General features: G+C 42.2%; 14 non-coding genes across 14 annotated transcripts; all 14 read left to right on the plus strand.

The window, feature by feature from the left end:
• The first annotated feature begins 5 nt into the window (after window positions 1-5).
• On the plus strand, window positions 6-94 carry trnay-gua (transfer RNA tyrosine (anticodon GUA)). The gene is given in 2 exon segments: window positions 6-42; window positions 59-94. It is a non-coding gene; the product is annotated as a tRNA-Tyr (tRNA).
• Window positions 95-329: 235 nt separating this feature from the next.
• trnak-uuu (transfer RNA lysine (anticodon UUU)) lies at window positions 330-402 on the plus strand. The gene has a single exon. It is a non-coding gene; the product is annotated as a tRNA-Lys (tRNA).
• Window positions 403-3815: 3413 nt separating this feature from the next.
• trnay-gua (transfer RNA tyrosine (anticodon GUA)) lies at window positions 3816-3904 on the plus strand. The gene is given in 2 exon segments: window positions 3816-3852; window positions 3869-3904. It is a non-coding gene; the product is annotated as a tRNA-Tyr (tRNA).
• A 235-nt stretch (window positions 3905-4139) lies between these two features.
• Window positions 4140-4212, plus strand: trnak-uuu (transfer RNA lysine (anticodon UUU)). The gene has a single exon. It is a non-coding gene; the product is annotated as a tRNA-Lys (tRNA).
• Window positions 4213-7625: 3413 nt separating this feature from the next.
• Window positions 7626-7714, plus strand: trnay-gua (transfer RNA tyrosine (anticodon GUA)). Its single transcript is given in 2 exon segments — window positions 7626-7662; window positions 7679-7714. It is a non-coding gene; the product is annotated as a tRNA-Tyr (tRNA).
• A 235-nt stretch (window positions 7715-7949) lies between these two features.
• On the plus strand, window positions 7950-8022 carry trnak-uuu (transfer RNA lysine (anticodon UUU)). The gene has a single exon. It is a non-coding gene; the product is annotated as a tRNA-Lys (tRNA).
• A 3422-nt stretch (window positions 8023-11444) lies between these two features.
• trnay-gua (transfer RNA tyrosine (anticodon GUA)) lies at window positions 11445-11533 on the plus strand. The gene is given in 2 exon segments: window positions 11445-11481; window positions 11498-11533. It is a non-coding gene; the product is annotated as a tRNA-Tyr (tRNA).
• Window positions 11534-11768: 235 nt separating this feature from the next.
• On the plus strand, window positions 11769-11841 carry trnak-uuu (transfer RNA lysine (anticodon UUU)). The gene has a single exon. It is a non-coding gene; the product is annotated as a tRNA-Lys (tRNA).
• A 3420-nt stretch (window positions 11842-15261) lies between these two features.
• trnay-gua (transfer RNA tyrosine (anticodon GUA)) lies at window positions 15262-15350 on the plus strand. Its single transcript is given in 2 exon segments — window positions 15262-15298; window positions 15315-15350. It is a non-coding gene; the product is annotated as a tRNA-Tyr (tRNA).
• A 235-nt stretch (window positions 15351-15585) lies between these two features.
• trnak-uuu (transfer RNA lysine (anticodon UUU)) lies at window positions 15586-15658 on the plus strand. Its single transcript has one exon. It is a non-coding gene; the product is annotated as a tRNA-Lys (tRNA).
• A 3555-nt stretch (window positions 15659-19213) lies between these two features.
• trnay-gua (transfer RNA tyrosine (anticodon GUA)) lies at window positions 19214-19302 on the plus strand. Its single transcript is given in 2 exon segments — window positions 19214-19250; window positions 19267-19302. It is a non-coding gene; the product is annotated as a tRNA-Tyr (tRNA).
• A 235-nt stretch (window positions 19303-19537) lies between these two features.
• On the plus strand, window positions 19538-19610 carry trnak-uuu (transfer RNA lysine (anticodon UUU)). Its single transcript has one exon. It is a non-coding gene; the product is annotated as a tRNA-Lys (tRNA).
• A 3416-nt stretch (window positions 19611-23026) lies between these two features.
• On the plus strand, window positions 23027-23115 carry trnay-gua (transfer RNA tyrosine (anticodon GUA)). The gene is given in 2 exon segments: window positions 23027-23063; window positions 23080-23115. It is a non-coding gene; the product is annotated as a tRNA-Tyr (tRNA).
• A 235-nt stretch (window positions 23116-23350) lies between these two features.
• Window positions 23351-23423, plus strand: trnak-uuu (transfer RNA lysine (anticodon UUU)). The gene has a single exon. It is a non-coding gene; the product is annotated as a tRNA-Lys (tRNA).
• Window positions 23424-26799: the final 3376 nt, after the last annotated feature.

Below are 26799 nucleotides of genomic sequence, written 5' to 3' on the forward strand. Positions count from 1 at the left end.
GCTTACCTTCGATAGCTCAGTTGGTAGAGCGGAGGACTGTAGGTTTCAGGCAGCGGGCATCCTTAGGTCGCTGGTTCAATTCCGGCTCGAAGGAAGGCGTGATTATGGTTTGACAACGGTTTTGGACGAGCTCCCAAATGTCAAGCCATTGGATTTGCATGAGGACAAGGAGAAAACCCCGGAAATTCGGATTTGTTGTGGAGAACTCGCATTGCCCAAACATCTCATATGCATGTGACCCTTGTCACCCTGAGCCCAGTTTTCTAAACCGGCCAGAAAGCGGTCTGGAACAATCATGAAGCCAACACATTGTGAAGCACTTCACTGAAGCCCGGGTAGCTCAGCCGGTAGAGCATCAGACTTTTAATCTGAGGGTCCAGGGTTCGAGTCCCTGTTCGGGCGCCTTGTTGACCAAGGGCCATGATGGTGAAAAGCCTGGATGGCCTTCCAGGTGACAATAAAATATGCAGTTGCGTCTAGGCAAGTTGTCTAGTCCTCTTTGCTTCTTTCGGCAAATATCCAGCCTGGGCAAGTGTTGTCTTCCAGAGGCAAGTCAAGCCAGGAACTCTGAGAGATGTTTTTGCCGTTGACGACGTGTCACTTTAGAACAGCACAACATGCATCTCTACTTGACTTGGCACAATCTGTGAGGGTTGGGCCAACACAACGTGTCCACACATTTGCAGGCGTCTTGAAATACTTGGAATGACCTGTGGCCCCATGCCATGCAGAAGTCCACAGCTATGCGTGTCAGCATGCTCTGCTCCTCATCCCCAATGTGCCACTTGTAAGAACTGTGTAAAAAGCGACAGAGACCAAAAACCATCGCGGCGCACCAACATGAAAAAAAAAAAAAGGATTTACTAGGTATTGTCTCACCTGAATGGCAACAGGCTGCTAAAACTATTATCACACGCACATTGCATGTTAAAGTATGTCAGTAAGGGATTAATTAAAAGGGCAAATGTGTGAAGTGCAAGGAGTGGCCTTTAGTGGTTAGGTAAAAAAGTACACAGACAAACTAAATAATCCCTTGATATAAATCATTTATTTAGTGCAGACAGACCAAGACCAGACACAATAAACTATTCGCAGTAAATATAAATTCACAGCAAAATAGGTTCAGTTCACAATATCCTATAACGAGCTGTATTTAACGAAGTGGTTAAACATTACAAAGGGCATTACAATTGTTGAAAAACAATAGCACACGGATAAAATATGCTATCCCCGCCGTTTTATTCGATTTGATTAGACGTTTCGCGACCGAAATGTTTTGTGTGCAGACTGAACGCACACCTGAGCCGAGCACGATCACAATACATATCCACAGTTAATCTAAGCAGTATCATATTGTAACCGTTTCGGTCTGTTATCAACCCATCCGGATCCAATACCAGGAGTCAGACACCCTTTTCGGTGGACACGCTGTTGACTTCTCACAAGCACCATCTGCCTTCACAAAGGCAGCGCTAGCAGTGGAAAGAACGAAGAACTGCAGGAGAAACGCCGGGGCTATTTAGAGTCCGATTATTCAACACAGAGGGGGGAAACCAAAGCCAAATGAGACTTAGAGGAACAGGAGACATCCAACAACAGTGTAAAGATAAAAAGGAATTCACCATCTGTCCCTTTAATCAATTGCCTTGCAGTTCCACTGTGTAGCGTTATGTTGGGTTTATTTTGATAAGAGCATTTGGGCTCTGAGCTGAAGCACTGATCTAAAGAAGACCTCTCCACCCCCAAAGTTATCAGATTTCCATTGCTCATCAGCATGGAACTGGTTTGCATCAAAGTGACAGTTTTGGGGAGGATGGCACCGAGAAGAGGCCAAATAGGTTGAATCCTGCTATGAGATGTCTGGAGAAAGGGGCCTGTAGGTGATAAAAACTCTTTGAAGTGGACGAGAGCCGAAATCCCGACATAGAGCTACGAACCCGGGCCAACCGGCATTTCCAAAAGATGGCATGGATTGACATCAGTCATAAATCAAGCCCCCCTCCATTAGGACACTGGGGGCTGAAACCGAAATCCAATCTCAAGAACTCAAGAACCAATCACCTATTGATCTGACAGACTATAAGGAACAGTGCACAGTCTCTCTCTCTCTCTCTCTCTTTCTCTCTCACCTGAACCAGTAACTCGCTGCCACAGCTCAAGCTGTAGCTCTGTTGCCCGAACCGGAACCAGAAACCAACCAAGTCTTTGCTGGCAACAGAAGAGTTAAACTGGGAGAAGGAGATTGAGCCGTACGAAGAATTCTATTAAAGGACTTTATTAAAGAAAGAACTTTACAGACTGTGCATGTCCGCCTGTGCCCACCTGATCAGTTGAGTTTTACAGCTGGACAATTGAGTAAGTCGAATGTATATGAAAGTGTTCAGTCATTTAAATAGCTATTTGAGTCTTAAGAAACATGACCCTTGGAACAAACAGGGCCCTGCTTTCCTCAAAGACTTTGTCTTCAAGTAACTACGGTGGAACCCTGCTTACAAAGAAGATTTTGTGCACAACCTTGGAGCCTTCAAACCAGTGGAAAATCTGTTTGGAAAAGACTCTAATTTCGCGAAACCCCAAAATCCAGGTGCATCGACTGAGTGGAAGTTCTTGGACAAAGCCGAACCGCACTGCCTTTGTTCCAAACCACACGGACCATGTGCCGTGTGCTGTGATCTGAGCCCGAAGACAGAGAGGCCTCTCTGCGACGAAGTTCAGATAAGTTTAACAGTTTGGAGTTCATGATTCATGACATTTGAGAAATCAATTAGAAATGTTATTCTGTGATTCATAACTCTAGAATGTGTAATATCATTTAGTTTTCTTAAATATAAATGTGTGTTACATTAAACTGTTTTGTTGATAATTTTAGAAATAAAATCTGTCAACCCCGAGAAATATCTTCTCATTCCTGTTTAACTGTTTAGTCTGAAATTGACACAAGTCAATAGACGTTAGATTATTGGTGGCCCTGCCTATCCTTGATCATTGAATAATAATCAGTTAAGGGAAATTGTGGTAACAAGTAATGATAGGATCTTTCTCGTCACCTAAACGTAAATGAGACTGATTTATATATATAACGAGAAGTTACCTGACATAAATACTAACCTGCGTAGTTATTTAATGTCTGACTAACAATACTAAGGAGAGACTCACCTTCGTCTTACTAACCGGTATTGTAGTTAATGTGTTTATAACCTTTTTTGTTTAACGATTTGTGTGTTATCATATGCGATCCCATGGTCTTTGATTTGGTCACGGAAGTGATTTGTCTTTGATTTGTTGATCTAGAGTTGAATTTTAATTAGCTTTTCCCTTTTGTATAATTAGTGTAGTGCTACATTTAGTATATGTTTTTGAATAAATTTAACAATTTATATCTTTGGAATTGGTGTCTGTGTCTAATTATTACAGAAATTGAGTTCTACAAGATTCCAGGATTCGTGATAAGGTGATACTATAAATTCACTTCTTAAATTGAAATTTATAAGTGTACCTTACGATACAACTGATAGCACTGCAACTCAGTGTAGGTGTGCGTTCAGTCCGGCAAACACAACATTTCAGTTATGAAACGCTTTCTACAGGTGATGTATAAATGTAATATTTTCACACATTTGAATAAGTTTGATTTGATACAAGATTTATGAAGTTGACCAAACAAAATGACATAATATTTTTCAGGGGATAAAAATCTCACGACACAATTGGGTAGTCCTCACGGCACACGGGTTGAAAACCACTGAGCCAAGCCACGGTGCTTCTTGGCTTTGCACTGCCACTGAGACTGCCAGGCGAAGACGGTGAGAAGCTTACCTTCGATAGCTCAGTTGGTAGAGCGGAGGACTGTAGGTTTCAGGCAGCAGGCATCCTTAGGTCGCTGGTTCAATTCCGGCTCGAAGGAAGGCGTGATTATGGTTTGACATCGGTTTTGGACGAGCTCCCAAATGTCAAGCCATTGGAATTGCATGAGGACAAGGAGAAAACCCCGGAAATTCGGATTTGTTGTGGAGAACTCGCATTGCCCAAACATCTCATATGCATGTGACCCTTGTCACCCTGAGCCCAGTTTTCTAAACCGGCCAGAAAGCGGTCTGGAACAATCATGAAGCCAACACATTGTGAAGCACTTCACTGAAGCCCGGGTAGCTCAGCCGGTAGAGCATCAGACTTTTAATCTGAGGGTCCAGGGTTCGAGTCCCTGTTCGGGCGCCTTGTTGACCAAGGGCCATGATGGTGAAAAGCCTGGATGGCCTTCCAGGTGACAATAAAATATGCAGTTGCGTCTAGGCAAGTTGTCTAGTCCTCTTTGCTTCTTTCGGCAAATATCCAGCCTGGGCAAGTGTTGTCTTCCAGAGGCAAGTCAAGCCAGGAACTCTGAGAGATGTTTTTGCCGTTGACGACGTGTCACTTTAGAACAGCACAACATGCATCTCTACTTGACTTGGCACAATCTGTGAGGGTTGGGCCAACACAACGTGTCCACACATTTGCAGGCGTCTTGAAATACTTGGAATGACCTGTGGCCCCATGCCATGCAGAAGTCCACAGCTATGCGTGTCAGCATGCTCTGCTCCTCATCCCCAATGTGCCACTTGTAAGAACTGTGTAAAAAGCGACAGAGACCAAAAACCATCGCGGCGCACCAACATGAAAAAAAAAAAAAGGATTTACTAGGTATTGTCTCACCTGAATGGCAACAGGCTGCTAAAACTATTATCACACGCACATTGCATGTTAAAGTATGTCAGTAAGGGATTAATTAAAAGGGCAAATGTGTGAAGTGCAAGGAGTGGCCTTTAGTGGTTAGGTAAAAAAGTACACAGACAAACTAAATAATCCCTTGATATAAATCATTTATTTAGTGCAGACAGACCAAGACCAGACACAATAAACTATTCGCAGTAAATATAAATTCACAGCAAAATAGGTTCAGTTCACAATATCCTATAACGAGCTGTATTTAACGAAGTGGTTAAACATTACAAAGGGCATTACAATTGTTGAAAAACAATAGCACACGGATAAAATATGCTATCCCCGCCGTTTTATTCGATTTGATTAGACGTTTCGCGACCGAAATGTTTTGTGTGCAGACTGAACGCACACCTGAGCCGAGCACGATCACAATACATATCCACAGTTAATCTAAGCAGTATCATATTGTAACCGTTTCGGTCTGTTATCAACCCATCCGGATCCAATACCAGGAGTCAGACACCCTTTTCGGTGGACACGCTGTTGACTTCTCACAAGCACCATCTGCCTTCACAAAGGCAGCGCTAGCAGTGGAAAGAACGAAGAACTGCAGGAGAAACGCCGGGGCTATTTAGAGTCCGATTATTCAACACAGAGGGGGGAAACCAAAGCCAAATGAGACTTAGAGGAACAGGAGACATCCAACAACAGTGTAAAGATAAAAAGGAATTCACCATCTGTCCCTTTAATCAATTGCCTTGCAGTTCCACTGTGTAGCGTTATGTTGGGTTTATTTTGATAAGAGCATTTGGGCTCTGAGCTGAAGCACTGATCTAAAGAAGACCTCTCCACCCCCAAAGTTATCAGATTTCCATTGCTCATCAGCATGGAACTGGTTTGCATCAAAGTGACAGTTTTGGGGAGGATGGCACCGAGAAGAGGCCAAATAGGTTGAATCTTGCTATGAGATGTCTGGAGAAAGGGGCCTGTAGGTGATAAAAACTCTTTGAAGTGGACGAGAGCCGAAATCCCGACATAGAGCTACGAACCCGGGCCAACCGGCATTTCCAAAAGATGGCATGGATTGACATCAGTCATAAATCAAGCCCCCCTCCATTAGGACACTGGGGGCTGAAACCGAAATCCAATCTCAAGAACTCAAGAACCAATCACCTATTGATCTGACAGACTATAAGGAACAGTGCACAGTCTCTCTCTCTCTCTCTCTCTTTCTCTCTCACCTGAACCAGTAACTCGCTGCCACAGCTCAAGCTGTAGCTCTGTTGCCCGAACCGGAACCAGAAACCAACCAAGTCTTTGCTGGCAACAGAAGAGTTAAACTGGGAGAAGGAGATTGAGCCGTACGAAGAATTCTATTAAAGGACTTTATTAAAGAAAGAACTTTACAGACTGTGCATGTCCGCCTGTGCCCACCTGATCAGTTGAGTTTTACAGCTGGACAATTGAGTAAGTCGAATGTATATGAAAGTGTTCAGTCATTTAAATAGCTATTTGAGTCTTAAGAAACATGACCCTTGGAACAAACAGGGCCCTGCTTTCCTCAAAGACTTTGTCTTCAAGTAACTACGGTGGAACCCTGCTTACAAAGAAGATTTTGTGCACAACCTTGGAGCCTTCAAACCAGTGGAAAATCTGTTTGGAAAAGACTCTAATTTCGCGAAACCCCAAAATCCAGGTGCATCGACTGAGTGGAAGTTCTTGGACAAAGCCGAACCGCACTGCCTTTGTTCCAAACCACACGGACCATGTGCCGTGTGCTGTGATCTGAGCCCGAAGACAGAGAGGCCTCTCTGCGACGAAGTTCAGATAAGTTTAACAGTTTGGAGTTCATGATTCATGACATTTGAGAAATCAATTAGAAATGTTATTCTGTGATTCATAACTCTAGAATGTGTAATATCATTTAGTTTTCTTAAATATAAATGTGTGTTACATTAAACTGTTTTGTTGATAATTTTAGAAATAAAATCTGTCAACCCCGAGAAATATCTTCTCATTCCTGTTTAACTGTTTAGTCTGAAATTGACACAAGTCAATAGACGTTAGATTATTGGTGGCCCTGCCTATCCTTGATCATTGAATAATAATCAGTTAAGGGAAATTGTGGTAACAAGTAATGATAGGATCTTTCTCGTCACCTAAACGTAAATGAGACTGATTTATATATATAACGAGAAGTTACCTGACATAAATACTAACCTGCGTAGTTATTTAATGTCTGACTAACAATACTAAGGAGAGACTCACCTTCGTCTTACTAACCGGTATTGTAGTTAATGTGTTTATAACCTTTTTTGTTTAACGATTTGTGTGTTATCATATGCGATCCCATGGTCTTTGATTTGGTCACGGAAGTGATTTGTCTTTGATTTGTTGATCTAGAGTTGAATTTTAATTAGCTTTTCCCTTTTGTATAATTAGTGTAGTGCTACATTTAGTATATGTTTTTGAATAAATTTAACAATTTATATCTTTGGAATTGGTGTCTGTGTCTAATTATTACAGAAATTGAGTTCTACAAGATTCCAGGATTCGTGATAAGGTGATACTATAAATTCACTTCTTAAATTGAAATTTATAAGTGTACCTTACGATACAACTGATAGCACTGCAACTCAGTGTAGGTGTGCGTTCAGTCCGGCAAACACAACATTTCAGTTATGAAACGCTTTCTACAGGTGATGTATAAATGTAATATTTTCACACATTTGAATAAGTTTGATTTGATACAAGATTTATGAAGTTGACCAAACAAAATGACATAATATTTTTCAGGGGATAAAAATCTCACGACACAATTGGGTAGTCCTCACGGCACACGGGTTGAAAACCACTGAGCCAAGCCACGGTGCTTCTTGGCTTTGCACTGCCACTGAGACTGCCAGGTGAAGACGGTGAGAAGCTTACCTTCGATAGCTCAGTTGGTAGAGCGGAGGACTGTAGGTTTCAGGCAGCAGGCATCCTTAGGTCGCTGGTTCAATTCCGGCTCGAAGGAAGGCGTGATTATGGTTTGACATCGGTTTTGGACGAGCTCCCAAATGTCAAGCCATTGGAATTGCATGAGGACAAGGAGAAAACCCCGGAAATTCGGATTTGTTGTGGAGAACTCGCATTGCCCAAACATCTCATATGCATGTGACCCTTGTCACCCTGAGCCCAGTTTTCTAAACCGGCCAGAAAGCGGTCTGGAACAATCATGAAGCCAACACATTGTGAAGCACTTCACTGAAGCCCGGGTAGCTCAGCCGGTAGAGCATCAGACTTTTAATCTGAGGGTCCAGGGTTCGAGTCCCTGTTCGGGCGCCTTGTTGACCAAGGGCCATGATGGTGAAAAGCCTGGATTGCCTTCCAGGTGACAATAAAATATGCAGTTGCGTCTAGGCAAGTTGTCTAGTCCTCTTTGCTTCTTTCGGCAAATATCCAGCCTGGGCAAGTGTTGTCTTCCAGAGGCAAGTCAAGCCAGGAACTCTGAGAGATGTTTTTGCCGTTGACGACGTGTCACTTTAGAACAGCACAACATGCATCTCTACTTGACTTGGCACAATCTATGAGGGTTGGGCCAACACAACGTGTCCACACATTTGCAGGCGTCTTGAAATACTTGGAATGACCTGTGGCCCCATGCCATGCAGAAGTCCACAGCTATGCGTGTCAGCATGCTCTGCTCCTCATCCCCAATGTGCCACTTGTAAGAACTGTGTAAAAAGCGACAGAGACCAAAAACCTTCGCGGCGCACCAACATGAAAAAAAAAAAAAAGGATTTACTAGGTATTGTCTCACCTGAATGGCAACAGGCTGCTAAAACTATTATCACACGCACATTGCATTTTAAAGTATGTCAGTAAGGGAGTAATTAAAAGGGCAAATGTGTGAAGTGCAAGGAGTGGCCTTTAGTGGTTAGGTAAAAAAGTACACAGACAAACTAAATAATCCCTTGATATAAATCATTTATTTAGTGCAGACAGACCAAGACCAGACACAATAAACTATTCGCAGTAAATATAAATTCACAGCAAAATAGGTTCAGTTCACAATATCCTATAACGAGCTGTATTTAACGAAGTGGTTAAACGTTACAAAGGGCATTACAATTGTTGAAAAACAATAGCACACGGATAAAATATGGTATCCCCGCCGTTTTATTCGATTTTATTAGACGTTTCGCGACCGAAATGTTTTGTGTGCAGACTGAACACACACCTGAGCCGAGCATGATCACAATACATATCCACAGTTAATCTAAGCAGTATCATATTGTAACCGTTTCGGTCTGTTATCAACCCATCCGGATCCAATACCAGGAGTCAGACACCCTTTTCGGTGGACACGCTGTTGACTTCTCACAAGCACCATCTGCCTTCACAAAGGCAGCGCTAGCAGTGGAAAGAACGAAGAACTGCAGGAGAAACGCCGGGGCTATTTAGAGTCCGATTATTCAACACAGAGGGGGGAAACCAAAGCCAAATGAGACTTAGAGGAACAGGAGACATCCAACAACAGTGTAAAGATAAAAAGGAATTCACCATCTGTCCCTTTAATCAATTGCCTTGCAGTTTCACTGTGTAGCGTTATGTTGGGTTTATTTTGATAAGAGCATTTGGGCTCTGAGCTGAAGCACTGATCTAAAGAAGACCTCTCCACCCCCAAAGTTATCAGATTTCCTTTGCTCATCAGCTTGGAACTGGTTTGCATCAAAGTGACAGTTTTGGGGAGGATGGCACCGAGAAGAGGCCAAATAGGTTGAATCCTGCTATGAGATGTCTGGAGAAAGGGGCCTGTAGGTGATAAAAACTCTTTGAAGTGGACGAGAGCCGAAATCCCGACATAGAGCTACGAACCCGGGCCAACCGGCATTTCCAAAAGATGGCATGGATTGACATCAGTCATAAATCAAGCCCCCCTCCATTAGGACACTGGGGGCTGAAACCGAAATCCAATCTCAAGAACTCAAGAACCAATCACCTATTGATCTGACAGACTATAAGGAACAGTGCACAGTCTCTCTCTCTCTCTCTCTCTCTCTCTTTCTCTCTCACCTGAACCAGTAACTCGCTGCCACAGCTCAAGCTGTAGCTCTGTTGCCCGAACCGGAACCAGAAACCAACCAAGTCTTTGCCGGCAACAGAAGAGTTAAACTGGGAGAAGGAGATTGAGCCGTACGAAGAATTCTATTCAAGGACTTTATTAAAGAAAGAACTTTACAGACTGTGCATGTCCGCCTGTGCCCACCTGATCAGTTGAGTTTTACAGCTGGACAATTGAGTAAGTCGAATGTATATGAAAGTGTTCAGTCATTTAAATAGCTATTTGAGTCTTAAGAAACTTGACCCTTGGAACAAACAGGGCCCTGCTTTCCTCAAAGACTTTGTCTTCAAGTAACTACGGTGGAACCCTGCTTACAAAGAAGATTTTGTGCACAACCTTGGAGCCTTCAAACCAGTGGAAAATCTGTTTGGAAAAGACTCTAATTTCGCGAAACCCCAAAATCCAGGTGCATCGACTGAGTGGAAGTTCGTGGACAAAGCCGAACCGCACTGCCTTTGTTCCAAACCACACGGACCATGTGCCGTGTGCTGTGATCTGAGCCCGAAGACAGAGAGGCCTCTCTGCGACGAAGTTCAGATAAGTTTAACAGTTTGGAGTTCATGATTCATGACATTTGAGAAATCAATTAGAAATGTTATTCTGTGATTCATAACTCTAGAATGTGTAATATCATTTAGTTTTCTTAAATATAAATGTGTGTTACATTAAACTGTTTTGTTGATAATTTTAGAAATAAAATCTGTCAACCCCGAGAAATATCTTCTCATTCCTGTTTAACTGTTTAGTCTGAAATTGACACAAGTCAATAGACGTTAGATTATTGGTGGCCCTGCCTATCCTTGATCATTGAATAATAATCAGTTAAGGGAAATTGTGGTAACAAGTAATGATAGGATCTTTCTCGGCACCTAAACGTAAATGAGACTGATATATATATATATAACGAGAAGTTACCTGACATAAATACTAAACTGCGTAGTTATTTAATGTCTGACTAACAATACTAACGAGAGACTCACCTTCGTCTTACTAACCGGTATTGTAGTTAATGTGTTTATAACCTTTTTTGTTTAACGATTTGTGTGTTATCATATGCGATCCCATGGTCTTTGATTTGGTCACGGAAGTGATTTGTCTTTGATTTGTTGATCTAGAGTTGAATTTTAATTAGCTTTTCCCTTTTGTATAATTAGTGTAGTGCTACATTTAGTCTTTGTTTTTGAATAAATTTAACAATTTATATCTTTGGAATTGGTGTCTGTGTCCAATTATTACAGAAATTGAGTTCTACAAGATTCCAGGATTCGTGATAAGGTGATACTATAAATTCACTTCTTAAATTGAAATTTATAAGTGTACCTTACGATACAATTGATAGTACTGCAACTCAGTGTAGGTGTGCGTTCAGTCCGGCAAACACAACATTTCAGTTATGAAACGCTTTCTACAGGTGATGTATAAATGTAATATTTTCACACATTTGAATAAGTTTGATTTGATACAAGATTTATGAAGTTGACCAAACAAAATGACATAATATTTTTCAGGGAATAAAAATCTCACGACACAATTGGGTAGTCCTCACGGCACACGGGTTGAAAACCACTGAGCCAAGCCACGGTGCTTCTTGGCTTTGCACTGCCACTGAGACTGCCAGGCGAAGACAGTGAGAAGCTTACCTTTGATAGCTCAGTTGGTAGAGCGGAGGACTGTAGGTTTCAGGCAGCAGGCATCCTTAGGTCGCTGGTTCAATTCCGGCTCGAAGGAAGGCGTGATTATGGTTTGACATCGGTTTTGGACGAGCTCCCAAATGTCAAGCCATTGGAATTGCATGAGGACAAGGAGAAAACCCCGGAAATTCGGATTTGTTGTGGAGAACTCGCATTGCCCAAACATCTCATATGCATGTGACCCTTGTCACCCTCAGCCCAGTTTTCTAAACCGGCCAGAAAGCGGTCTGGAACAATCATGAAGCCAACACATTGTGAAGCACTTCACTGAAGCCCGGGTAGCTCAGCCGGTAGAGCATCAGACTTTTAATCTGAGGGTCCAGCGTTCGAGTCCCTGTTTGGGCGCCTTGTTGACCAAGGGCCATGATGGTGAAAAGCCTGGATGGCCTTCCAGGTGACAATAAAATATGCAGTTGCGTCTAGGCAAGTTGTCTAGTCCTCTTTGCTTCTTTTGGCAAATATCCAGCCTGGGCAAGTGTTGTCTTCCAGAGGCAAGTCAAGCCAGGAACTCTGAGAGATGTTTTTGCCGTTGACGACGTGTCACTTTAGAACAGCACAACATGCATCTCTACTTGACTTGGCACAATCTGTGAGGGTTGGGCCAACACAACGTGTCCACACATTTGCAGGCGTCTTGAAATACTTGGAATGACCTGTGGCCCCATGCCATGCAGAAGTCCACAGCTATGCGTGTCAGCATGCTCTGCTCCTCATCCCCAATGTGCCACTTGTAAGAACTGTGTAAAAAGCGACAGAGACCAAAAACCTTCGCGGCGCACCAACATGAAAAAAAAAAAAAAGGATTTACTAGGTATTGTCTCACCTGAATGGCAACAGGCTGCTAAAACTATTATCACACGCACATTGCATTTTAAAGTATGTCAGTAAGGGAGTAATTAAAAGGGCAAATGTGTGAAGTGCAAGGAGTGGCCTTTAGTGGTTAGGTAAAAAAGTACACAGACAAACTAAATAATCCCTTGATATAAATCATTTATTTAGTGCAGACAGACCAAGACCAGACACAATAAACTATTCGCAGTAAATATAAATTCACAGCAAAATAGGTTCAGTTCACAATATCCTATAACGAGCTGTATTTAACGAAGTGGTTAAACGTTACAAAGGGCATTACAATTGTTGAAAAACAATAGCACACGGATAAAATATGGTATCCCCGCCGTTTTATTCGATTTGATTAGACGTTTCGCGACCGAAATGTTTTGTGTGCAGACTGAACACACACCTGAGCCGAGCACGATCACAATACATATCCACAGTTAATCTAAGCAGTATCATATTGTAACCGTTTCGGTCTGTTATCAACCCATCCGGATCCAATACCAGGAGTCAGACACCCTTTTCGGTGGACACGCTGTTGACTTCTCACAAGCACCATCTGCCTTCACAAAGGCAGCGCTAGCAGTGGAAAGAACGAAGAACTGCAGGAGAAACGCCGGGGCTATTTAGAGTCCGATTATTCAACACAGAGGGGGGAAACCAAAGCCAAATGAGACTTAGAGGAACAGGAGACATCCAACAACAGTGTAAAGATAAAAAGGAATTCACCATCTGTCCCTTTAATCAATTGCCTTGCAGTTTCACTGTGTAGCGTTATGTTGGGTTTATTTTGATAAGAGCATTTGGGCTCTGAGCTGAAGCACTGATCTAAAGAAGACCTCTCCACCCCCAAAGTTATCAGATTTCCTTTGCTCATCAGCTTGGAACTGGTTTGCATCAAAGTGACAGTTTTGGGGAGGATGGCACCGAGAAGAGGCCAAATAGGTTGAATCCTGCTATGAGATGTCTGGAGAAAGGGGCCTGTAGGTGATAAAAACTCTTTGAAGTGGACGAGAGCCAAAATCCCGACATAGAGCTACGAACCCGGGCCAACCGGCATTTCCAAAAGATGGCATGGATTGACATCAGTCATAAATCAAGCCCCCCTCCATTAGGACACTGGGGGCTGAAACCGAAATCCAATCTCAAGAACTCAAGAACCAATCACCTATTGATCTGACAGACTATAAGGAACAGTGCACAGTCTCTCTCTCTCTCTCTCTCTCTCTTTCTCTCTCACCTGAACCAGTAACTCGCTGCCACAGCTCAAGCTGTAGCTCTGTTGCCCGAACCGGAACCAGAAACCAACCAAGTCTTTGCCGGCAACAGAAGAGTTAAACTGGGAGAAGGAGATTGAGCCGTACGAAGAATTCTATTCAAGGACTTTATTAAAGAAAGAACTTTACAGACTGTGCATGTCCGCCTGTGCCCACCTGATCAGTTGAGTTTTACAGCTGGACAATTGAGTAAGTCGAATGTATATGAAAGTGTTCAGTCATTTAAATAGCTATTTGAGTCTTAAGAAACTTGACCCTTGGAACAAACAGGGCCCTGCTTTCCTCAAAGACTTTGTCTTCAAGTAACTACGGTGGAACCCTGCTTACAAAGAAGATTTTGTGCACAACCTTGGAGCCTTCAAACCAGTGGAAAATCTGTTTGGAAAAGACTCTAATTTCGCGAAACCCCAAAATCCAGGTGCATCGACTGAGTGGAAGTTCGTGGACAAAGCCGAACCGCACTGCCTTTGTTCCAAACCACACGGACCATGTGCCGTGTGCTGTGATCTGAGCCCGAAGACAGAGAGGCCTCTCTGCGACGAAGTTCAGATAAGTTTAACAGTTTGGAGTTCATGATTCATGACATTTGAGAAATCAATTAGAAATGTTATTCTGTGATTCATAACTCTAGAATGTGTAATATCATTTAGTTTTCTTAAATATAAATGTGTGTTACATTAAACTGTTTTGTTGATAATTTTAGAAATAAAATCTGTCAACCCCGAGAAATATCTTCTCATTCCTGTTTCACTGTTTAGTCTGAAATTGACACAAGTCAATAGACGTTAGATTATTGGTGGCCCTGCCTATCCTTGATCATTGAATAATAATCAGTTAAGGGAAATTGTGGTAACAAGTAATGATAGGATCTTTCTCGGCACCTAAACGTAAATGAGACTGATATATATATATATAACGAGAAGTTACCTGACATAAATACTAAACTGCGTAGTTATTTAATGTCTGACTAACAATACTAACGAGAGACTCACCTTCGTCTTACTAACCGGTATTGTAGTTAATGTGTTTATAACCTTTTTTGTTTAACGATTTGTGTGTTATCATATGCGATCCCATGGTCTTTGATTTGGTCACGGAAGTGATTTGTCTTTGATTTGTTGATCTAGAGTTGAATTTTAATTAGCTTTTCCCTTTTGTATAATTAGTGTAGTGCTACATTTAGTCTTTGTTTTTGAATAAATTTAACAATTTATATCTTTGGAATTGGTGTCTGTGTCCAATTATTACAGAAATTGAGTTCTACAAGATTCCAGGATTCGTGATAAGGTGATACTATAAATTCACTTCTTAAATTGAAATTTATAAGTGTACCTTACGATACAATTGATAGTACTGCAACTCAGTGTAGGTGTGCGTTCAGTCCGGCAAACACAACATTTCAGTTATGAAACGCTTTCTACAGGTGATGTATAAATGTAATATTTTCACACATTTGAATAAGTTTGATTTGATACAAGATTTATGAAGTTGACCAAACAAAATGACATAATATTTTTCAGGGAATAAAAATCTCACGACACAATTGGGTAGTCCTCACGGCACACGGGTTGAAAACCACTGAGCCAAGCCACGGTGCTTCTTGGCTTTGCACTGCCACTGAGACTGCCAGGCGAAGACAGTGAGAAGCTTACCTTCGATAGCTCAGTTGGTAGAGCGGAGGACTGTAGGTTTCAGGCAGCGGGCATCCTTAGGTCGCTGGTTCAATTCCGGCTCGAAGGAAGGCGTGATTATGGTTTGACAACGGTTTTGGACGAGCTCCCAAATGTCAAGCCATTGGATTTGCATGAGGACAAGGAGAAAACCCCGGAAATTCGGATTTGTTGTGGAGAACTCGCATTGCCCAAACATCTCATATGCATGTGACCCTTGTCACCCTGAGCCCAGTTTTCTAAACCGGCCAGAAAGCGGTCTGGAACAATCATGAAGCCAACACATTGTGAAGCACTTCACTGAAGCCTGGGTAGCTCAGCCGGTAGAGCATCAGACTTTTAATCTGAGGGTCCAGCGTTCGAGTCCCTGTTTGGGCGCCTTGTTGACCAAGGGCCATGATGGTGAAAAGCCTGGATGGCCTTCCAGGTGACAATAAAATATGCAGTTGCATCTAGGCAAGTTGTCTAGTCCTCTTTGCTTCTTTCGGCAAATATCCAGCCTGGGCAAGTGTTGTCTTCCAGAGGCAAGTCAAGCCAGGAACTCTGAGAGATGTTTTTGCCGTTGACGACGTGTCACTTTAGAACAGCACAACATGCATCTCTACTTGACTTGGCACAATCTGTGAGGGTTGGGCCAACACAACGTGTCCACACATTTGCAGGCGTCTTGAAATACTTGGAATGACCTGTGGCCCCATGCCATGCAGAAGTCCACAGCTATGCGTGTCAGCATGCTCTGCTCCTCATCCCCAATGTGCCACTTGTAAGAACTGTGTAAAAAGCGACAGAGAACGTGATCAGCAAAGAAACACAATTCTCCTGAGAACGACAATCATCGTGCCGATCGTAATCTCAGTGCATACCTGGATGCCCAACAAGCCAAGCCAGTGGTTCCCAAGCGTTGTAATGCCACGGCACACTTTGCTGAGACCAAAAACCTTCGCGGCGCACCAACATGAAAAAAAAAAAAAAGGATTTACTAGGTATTGTCTCACCTGAATGGCAACAGGCTGCTAAAACTATTATCACACGCACATTGCATGTTAAAGTATGTCAGTAAGGGAGTAATTAAAAGGGCAAATGTGTGAAGTGCAAGGAGTGGCCTTTAGTGGTTAGGTAAAAAAGTACACAGACAAACTAAATAATCCCTTGATACAAATGATTTATTTAGTGCAGACAGACCAAGACCAGACACAATAAACTATTCGCAGTAAATATAAATTCACAGCAAAATAGGTTCAGTTCACAATATCCTATAACAAGCTGTATTTAACGAAGTGGTTAAACGTTACAAAGGGCATTACAATTGTTGAAAAACAATAGCACACGGATCAAACATGCTATCCCCGCCGTTTTATTCGATTTGATTAGACGTTTCGCGACCGAAATGTTTTGTGTGCAGACTGAACGCACACCTGAGCCGAGCACGATCACAATACATATCCACAGTTAATCTAAGCAGTATCATATTGTAACCGTTTCGGTCTGTTATCAACCCATCCGGATCCAAAACCAGGAGTCAGACACCCTTTTCGGTGGACACGCTGTTGACTTCTCACAAGCACCATCTGCCTTCACAAAGGCAGCGCTAGCAGTGGAAAGAACGAAGAACTGCAGGAGAAACGCCGGGGCTATTTAGAGCCCGATTATTCAACACAGAGGGGGGAAACCAAAGCCAAATGAGACTTAGAGGAACAGGAGACATCCAACAACAGTGTAAAGATAAAAAGGAATTCACCATCTGTCCCTTTAATCAATTGCCTTGCAGTTCCACTGTGTAGCGTTATGTTGGGTGTATTTTGATAAGAGCATTTGGGCTCTGAGCTGAAGCACTGATCTAAAGAAGACCTCTCCACCCCCAAAGTTATCAGATTTCCTTTGCTCATCAGCTTGGAACTGGTTTGCATCAAAGTGACAGTTTTGGGGAGGATGGCACTGAGAAGAGGCCAAATAGGTTGAATCCTGCAATGAGATGTCTGGAGAAAGGGGCCTGTAGGTGATAAAATCTCTTTGAAGTGGACGAGAGCCGAAATCCCGACATAGAGCTACGAACCCGGGCCAACCGGCATTTCCAAAAGATGGCATGGATTGACATCAGTCATAAATCAAGCCCCCCTCCATTAGGACACTGGGGGCTGAAACCGAAATCCAATCCCAAGAACTGAAGAACCAATCACCTATTGATCTGACAGACTATAAGGAACAGTGCACAGTCTCTCTCTCTCTCTCTCTCTCTTTCTCTCTCACCTGAACCAGTAACTCGCTGCCACAGCTCAAGCTGTAGCTCTGTTGCCCGAACCGGAACCAGAAACCAACCAAGTCTTTGCCGGCAACAGAAGAGTTAAACTGGGAGAAGGAGATTGAGCCGTACGAAGAATTCTATTAAAGGACTTTATTAAAGAAAGAACTTTACAGACTGTGCATGTCCGCCTTTGCCCACCTGATCAGTGGAGTTTTACAGCTGGACAATTGAGTAAGTCGAATATATATGAAAGTGTTCAGTCATTTAAATAGCTATTTGAGTCTTAAGAAACTTGACCCTTGGAACAAACAGGGCCCTGCTTTCCTCAAAGACTTTGTCTTCAAGTAACTACGGTGGAACCCTGCTTACAAAGAAGATTTTATGCACAACCTTGGAGCCTTCAAACCAGTGGAAAATCTGTTTGGAAAAGACTCTAATTTCGCGAAACCCCAAAATCCAGGTGCATCGACTGAGTGGAAGTTCTTGGACAAAGCCGAACCGCACTGCCTTTGTTCCAAACCACACGGACCATGTGCCGTGTGCTGTGATCTGAGCCCGAAGACAGAGAGGCCTCTCTGCGACGAAGTTCAGATAAGTTTAACAGTTTGGAGTTCATGATTCATGACATTTGAGAAATCAATTAGAAATGTTATTCTGTGATTCATAACTCTAGAATGTGTAATATCATTTAGTTTTCTTAAATATAAATGTGTGTTACATTAAACTGTTTTGTTGATAATTTTAGAAATAAAATCTGTCAACCCCGAGAAATATCTTCTCATTCCTGTTTAACTGTTTTGTCTGAAATTGACACAAGTCAATAGACGTTAGATTATTGGTGGCCCTGCCTATCCTTGATCATTGAATAATAATCAGTTAAGGAAAATTGTGGTAACAAGTAATGATAGGATCTTTCTCGGCACCTAAACGTAAATGAGACTGATATATATATATAACGAGAAGTTACCTGACATAAATACTAAACTGCGTAGTTATTTAATGTCTGACTAACAATACTAACGAGAGACTCACCTTCGTCTTATTAACCGGTATTGTAGTTAATGTGTTTATAACCTTTTTTGTTTAACGATTTGTGTGTTATCATATGCGATCCCATGGTCTTTGATTTGGTCACGGAAGTGATTTGTCTTTGATTTGTTGATCTAGAGTTGAATTTTAATTAGCTTTTCCCTTTTGTATAATTAGTGTAGTGCTACATTTAGTCTTTGTTTTTGAATAAATTTAACAATTTATATCTTTGGAATTGGTGTCTGTGTCCAATTATTACAGAAATTGAGTTCTACAAGATTCCAGGATTCGTGATAAGGTGATACTATAAATTCACTTCTTAAATTGAAATTTATAAGTGTACCTTACGATACAATTGATAGTACTGCAACTCAGTGTAGGTGTGCGTTCAGTCCGGCAAACACAACATTTCAGTTATGAAACGCTTTCTACAGGTGATGTATAAATGTAATATTTTCACACATTTGAATAAGTTTGATTTGATACAAGATTTATGAAGTTGACCAAACAAAATGACATAATATTTTTCAGGGAATAAAAATCTCACGACACAATTGGGTAGTCCTCACGGCACACGGGTTGAAAACCACTGAGCCAAGCCACGGTGCTTCTTGGCTTTGCACTGCCACTGAGACTGCCAGGCGAAGACCGTGAGAAGCTTACCTTCGATAGCTCAGTTGGTAGAGCGGAGGACTGTAGGTTTCAGGCAGCAGGCATCCTTAGGTCGCTGGTTCAATTCCGGCTCGAAGGAAGGCGTGATTATGGTTTGACATCGGTTTTGGACGAGCTCCCAAATGTCAAGCCATTGGAATTGCATGAGGACAAGGAGAAAACCCCGGAAATTCGGATTTGTTGTGGAGAACTCGCATTGCCCAAACATCTCATATGCATGTGACCCTTGTCACCCTGAGCCCAGTTTTCTAAACCGGCCAGAAAGCGGTCTGGAACAATCATGAAGCCAACACATTGTGAAGCACTTTACTGAAGCCAGGGTAGCTCAGCCGGTAGAGCATCAGACTTTTAATCTGAGGGTCCAGGGTTCGAGTCCCTGTTCGGGCGCCTTGTTGACCAAGGGCCATGATGGTGAAAAGCCTGGATGGCCTTCCAGGTGACAATAAAATATGCAGTTGCGTCTAGGCAAGTTGTCTAGTCCTCTTTGCTTCTTTCGGCAAATATCCAGCCTGGGCAAGTGTTGTCTTCCAGAGGCAAGTCAAGCCAGGAACTCTGAGAGATGTTTTTGCCGTTGACGACGTGTCACTTTAGAACAGCACAACATGCATCTCTACTTGACTTGGCATAATCTGTGAGGGTTGGGCCAACACAACGTGTCCACACATTTGCAGGCGTCTTGAAATACTTGGAATGACCTGTGGCCCCGTGCCATGCAGAAGTCCACAGCTATGCGTGTCAGCATGCTCTGCTCCTCATCCCCAATGTGCCACTTGTAAGAACTGTGTAAAAAGCGACAGAGACCAAAAACCTTCGCGGCGCACCAACATGAAAAAAAAAAAAAAGGATTTACTAGGTATTGTCTCACCTGAATGGCAACAGGCTGCTAAAACTATTATCACACGCACATTGCATGTTAAAGTATGTCAGTAAGGGAGTAATTAAAAGGGCAAATGTGTGAAGTGCAAGGAGTGGCCTTTAGTGGTTAGGTAAAAAAGTACACAGACAAACTAAATAATCCCTTGATACAAATGATTTATTTAGTGCAGACAGACCAAGACCAGACACAATAAACTATTCGCAGTAAATATAAATTCACAGCAAAATAGGTTCAGTTCACAATATCCTATAACAAGCTGTATTTAACGAAGTGGTTAAACGTTACAAAGGGCATTACAATTGTTGAAAAACAATAGCACACGGATCAAACATGCTATCCCCGCCGTTTTATTCGATTTGATTAGACGTTTCGCGACCGAAATGTTTTGTGTGCAGACTGAACGCACACCTGAGCCGAGCACGATCACAATACATATCCACAGTTAATCTAAGCAGTATCATATTGTAACCGTTTCGGTCTGTTATCAACCCATCCGGATCCAAAACCAGGAGTCAGACACCCTTTTCGGTGGACACGCTGTTGACTTCTCACAAGCACCATCTGCCTTCACAAAGGCAGCGCTAGCAGTGGAAAGAACGAAGAACTGCAGGAGAAACGCCGGGGCTATTTAGAGCCCGATTATTCAACACAGAGGGGGGAAACCAAAGCCAAATGAGACTTAGAGGAACAGGAGACATCCAACAACAGTGTAAAGATAAAAAGGAATTCACCATCTGTCCCTTTAATCAATTGCCTTGCAGTTCCACTGTGTAGCGTTATGTTGGGTGTATTTTGATAAGAGCATTTGGGCTCTGAGCTGAAGCACTGATCTAAAGAAGACCTCTCCACCCCCAAAGTTATCAGATTTCCTTTGCTCATCAGCTTGGAACTGGTTTGCATCAAAGTGACAGTTTTGGGGAGGATGGCACTGAGAAGAGGCCAAATAGGTTGAATCCTGCAATGAGATGTCTGGAGAAAGGGGCCTGTAGGTGATAAAATCTCTTTGAAGTGGACGAGAGCCGAAATCCCGACATAGAGCTACGAACCCGGGCCAACCGGCATTTCCAAAAGATGGCATGGATTGACATCAGTCATAAATCAAGCCCCCCTCCATTAGGACACTGGGGGCTGAAACCGAAATCCAATCCCAAGAACTGAAGAACCAATCACCTATTGATCTGACAGACTATAAGGAACAGTGCACAGTCTCTCTCTCTCTCTCTCTCTCTTTCTCTCTCACCTGAACCAGTAACTCGCTACCACAGCTCAAGCTGTAGCTCTGTTGCCCGAACCGGAACCAGAAACCAACCAAGTCTTTGCCGGCAACAGAAGAGTTAAACTGGGAGAAGGAGATTGAGCCGTACGAAGAATTCTATTAAAGGACTTTATTAAAGAAAGAACTTTACAGACTGTGCATGTCCGCCTTTGCCCACCTGATCAGTGGAGTTTTACAGCTGGACAATTGAGTAAGTCGAATATATATGAAAGTGTTCAGTCATTTAAATAGCTATTTGAGTCTTAAGAAACTTGACCCTTGGAACAAACAGGGCCCTGCTTTCCTCAAAGACTTTGTCTTCAAGTAACTACGGTGGAACCCTGCTTACAAAGAAGATTTTATGCACAACCTTGGAGCCTTCAAACCAGTGGAAAATCTGTTTGGAAAAGACTCTAATTTCGCGAAACCCCAAAATCCAGGTGCATCGACTGAGTGGAAGTTCTTGGACAAAGCCGAACCGCACTGCCTTTGTTCCAAACCACACGGACCATGTGCCGTGTGCTGTGATCTGAGCCCGAAGACAGAGAGGCCTCTCTGCGACGAAGTTCAGATAAGTTTAACAGTTTGGAGTTCATGATTCATGACATTTGAGAAATCAATTAGAAATGTTATTCTGTGATTCATAACTCTAGAATGTGTAATATCATTTAGTTTTCTTAAATATAAATGTGTGTTACATTAAACTGTTTTGTTGATAATTTTAGAAATAAAATCTGTCAACCCCGAGAAATATCTTCTCATTCCTGTTTAACTGTTTAGTCTGAAATTGACACAAGTCAATAGACGTTAGATTATTGGTGGCCCTGCCTATCCTTGATCATTGAATAATAATCAGTTAAGGGAAATTGTGGTAACAAGTAATGATAGGATCTTTCTCGGCACCTAAACGTAAATGAGACTGATATATATATATAACGAGAAGTTACCTGACATAAATACTAACCTGCGTAGTTATTTAATGTCTGACTAACAATACTAAGGAGAGACTCACCTTCGTCTTACTAACCGGTATTGTAGTTAATGTGTTTATAACCTTTTTTGTTTAACGATTTGTGTGTTATCATATGCGATCCCATGGTCTTTGATTTGGTAACGGAAGTGATTTGTCTTTGATTTGTTGATCTAGAGTTGAATTTTAATTAGCTTTTCCCTTTTGTATAATTAGTGTAGTGCTACATTTAGTCTTTGTTTTTGAATAAATTTAACAATTTATATCTTTGGAATTGGTGTCTGTGTCCAATTATTACAGAAATTGAGTTCTACAAGATTCCAGGATTCGTGATAAGGTGATACTATAAATTCACTTCTTAAATTGAAATTTATAAGTGTACCTTACGATACAACTGATAGCACTGCAACTCAGTGTAGGTGTGCGTTCAGTCCGGCAAACACAACATTTCAGTTATGAAACGCTTTCTACAGGTGATGTATAAATGTAATATTTTCACACATTTGAATAAGTTTGATTTGATACAAGATTTATGAAGTTGACCAAACAAAATGACATAATATTTTTCAGGGAATAAAAATCTCACGACACAATTGGGTAGTCCTCACGGCACACGGGTTGAAAACCACTGAGCCAAGCCACGGTGCTTCTTGGCTTTGCACTGCCACTGAGACTGCCAGGCGAAGACAGTGAGAAGCTTACCTTCGATAGCTCAGTTGGTAGAGCGGAGGACTGTAGGTTTCAGCCAGCGGGCATCCTTAGGTCGCTGGTTCAATTCCGGCTCGAAGGAAGGCGTGATTATGGTTTGACATCGGTTTTGGACGAGCTCCCAAATGTCAAGCCATTGGATTTGCATGAGGACAAGGAGAAAACCCCGGAAATTCGGATTTGTTGTGGAGAACTCGCATTGCCCAAACATCTCATATGCATGTGACCCTTGTCACCCTGAGCCCAGTTTTCTAAACCGGCCAGAAAGCGGTCTGGAACAATCATGAAGCCAACACATTGTGAAGCACTTCACTGAAGCCCGGGTAGCTCAGCCGGTAGCGCATCAGACTTTTAATCTGAGGGTCCAGGGTTTGAGTCCCTGTTCGGGCGCCTTGTTGACCAAGGGCCATGATGGTGAAAAGCCTGGATGGCCTTCCAGGTGACAATAAAATATGCAGTTGCGTCTAGGCAAGTTGTCTAGTCCTCTTTGCTTCTTTTGGCAAATATCCAGCCTGGGCAAGTGTTGTCTTCCAGAGGCAAGTCAAGCCAGGAACTCTGAGAGATGTTTTTGCCGTTGACGACGTGTCACTTTAGAACAGCACAACATGCATCTCTACTTGACTTGGCACAATCTGTGAGGGTTGGGCCAACACAACGTGTCCACACATTTGCAGGCGTCTTGAAATACTTGGAATGACCTGTGGCCCCATGCCATGCAGAAGTCCACAGCTATGCGTGTCAGCATGCTCTGCTCCTCATCCCCAATGTGCCACTTGTAAGAACTGTGTAAAAAGCGACAGAGAACGTGATCAGCAAAGAAACACAATTCTCCTGAGAATGACAATCATCGTGCCGATCGTAATCTCAGTGCATACCTGGATGCCCAACAAGCCAAGCCAGTGGTTCCCAAGCGTTGTAATGCCACGGCACACTTTGCTGAGACCAAAAACCTTCGCGGCGCACCAACATGAAAAAAAAAAAAAGGATTTACTAGGTATTGTCTCACCTGAATGGCAACAGGCTGCTAAAACTATTATCACACGCACATTGCATGTTAAAGTATGTCAGTAAGGGAGTAATTAAAAGGGCAAATGTGTGAAGTGCAAGGAGTGGCCTTTAGTGGTTAGGTAAAAAAGTACACAGACAAACTAAATAATCCCTTGATACAAATGATTTATTTAGTGCAGACAGACCAAGACCAGACACAATAAACTATTCGCAGTAAATATAAATTCACAGCAAAATAGGTTCAGTTCACAATATCCTATAACGAGCTGTATTTAACGAAGTGGTTAAACGTTACAAAGGGCATTACAATTGTTGAAAAACAATAGCACACGGATCAAACATGCTATCCCCGCCGTTTTATTCGATTTGATTAGACGTTTCGCGACCGAAATGTTTTGTGTGCAGACTGAACGCACACCTGAGCCGAGCACGATCACAATACATATCCACAGTTAATCTAAGCAGTATCATATTGTAACCGTTTCGGTCTGTTATCAACCCATCCGGATCCAAAACCAGGAGTCAGACACCCTTTTCGGTGGACACGCTGTTGACTTCTCACAAGCACCATCTGCCTTCACAAAGGCAGCGCTAGCAGTGGAAAGAACGAAGAACTGCAGGAGAAACGCCGGGGCTATTTAGAGCCCGATTATTCAACACAGAGGGGGGAAACCAAAGCCAAATGAGACTTAGAGGAACAGGAGACATCCAACAACAGTGTAAAGATAAAAAGGAATTCACCATCTGTCCCTTTAATTAATTGCCTTGCAGTTCCACTGTGTAGCGTTATGTTGGGTGTATTTTGATAAGAGCATTTGGGCTCTGAGCTGAAGCACTGATCTAAAGAAGACCTCTCCACCCCCAAAGTTATCAGATTTCCTTTGCTCATCAGCTTGGAACTGGTTTGCATCAAAGTGACAGTTTTGGGGAGGATGGCACCGAGAAGAGGCCAAATAGGTTGAATCCTGCAATGAGATGTCTGGAGAAAGGGGCCTGTAGGTGATAAAATCTCTTTGAAGTGGACGAGAGCCGAAATCCCGACATAGAGCTACGAACCCGGGCCAACCGGCATTTCCAAAATAAAACGGCGGGGATAGCATATTTTATCCGTGTGCTATTGTTTTTCAACAATTGTAATGCCCTTTGTAACGTTTAACCACTTCGTTAAATACAGCTCGTTATAGGATATTGTGAACTGAACCTATTTTGCAGTGAATTTATATTTACTGCGAATAGTTTATTGTGTCTGGTCTTGGTCTGTCTGCACTAAATAAATGATTTATATCAAGGGATTATTTAGTTTGTCTGTGTACTTTTTTACCTAACCACTGAAGGCCACTCCTTGCACTTCACACATTTGCCCTTTTAATTACTCCCTTACTGACATACTTTAACATGCAATGTGCGTGTGATAATAGTTTTAGCAGCCTGTTGCCATTCAGGTGAGACAATACCTAGTAAATCCTTTTTTTTTTTTTCATGTTGGTGCGCCGCGAAGGTTTTTGGTCTCAGCAAAGTGTGCCGTGGCATTACAACGCTTGGGAACCACTGGCTTGGCTTGTTGGGCATCCAGGTATGCACTGAGATTACGATCGGCACGATGATTGTCATTCTCAGGAGAATTGTGTTTCTTTGCTGATCACGTTCTCTGTCGCTTTTTACACAGTTCTTACAAGTGGCACATTGGGGATGAGGAGCAGAGCATGCTGACACGCATAGCTGTGGACTTCTGCATGGCATGGGGCCACAGGTCAGTTCTTGAGACTGAACGCACACCTACACTGAGTTGCAGTGCTATCAGTTGTATCGTAAGGTACACTTATAAATTTCAATTTAAGAAGTGAATTTATAGTATCACCTTATCACGAATCCTGGAATCTTGTAGAACTCAATTTCTGTAATAATTGGACACAGACACCAATTCCAAAGATATAAATTGTTAAATTTATTCAAAAACAAAGACTAAATGTAGCACTACACTAATTATACAAAAGGGAAAAGCTAATTAAAATTCAACTCTAGATCAACAAATCAAAGACAAATCACTTCCGTGACCAAATCAAAGACCATGGGATCGCATATGATAACACACAAATCGTTTAACAAAAAAGGTTATAAACACATTAACTACAATACCGGTTAGTAAGACGAAGGTGAGTCTCTCGTTAGTATTGTTAGTCAGACATTAAATAACTACGCAGGTTAGTATTTATGTCAGGTAACTTCTCGTTATATATATATATATCAGTCTCATTTACGTTTAGGTGCCGAGAAAGATCCTATCATTACTTGTTACCACAATTTCCCTTAACTGATTATTATTTAATGATCAAGTATAGGCAGGGCCACCAATAATCTAACGTCTATTGACTTGTGTCAATTTCAGACTAAACAGTTAAACAGGAATGAGAAGATATTTCTCGGGGTTGACAGATTTTATTTCTAAAATTATCAACAAAACAGTTTAATGTAACACACATTTATATTTAAGAAAACTAAATGATATTACACATTCTAGAGTTATGAATCACAGAATAACATTTCTAATTGATTTCTCAAATGTCATGAATCATGAACTCCAAACTGTTAAACTTATCTGAACTTCGTCGCAGAGAGGCCTCTCTGTCTTCGGGCTCAGATCACAGCACACGGCACATGGTCCGTGTGGTTTGGAACAAAGGCAGTGCGGTTCGGCTTTATCCAAGAACTTCCATTCAGTCGATGCACCTGGATTTTGGGGTTTCGCGAAATTAGAGTC

This window comes from Amia ocellicauda, unplaced genomic scaffold (assembly GCF_036373705.1).
Source record: "Amia ocellicauda isolate fAmiCal2 unplaced genomic scaffold, fAmiCal2.hap1 HAP1_SCAFFOLD_26, whole genome shotgun sequence".
Lineage (NCBI taxonomy): Eukaryota > Metazoa > Chordata > Actinopteri > Amiiformes > Amiidae > Amia > Amia ocellicauda.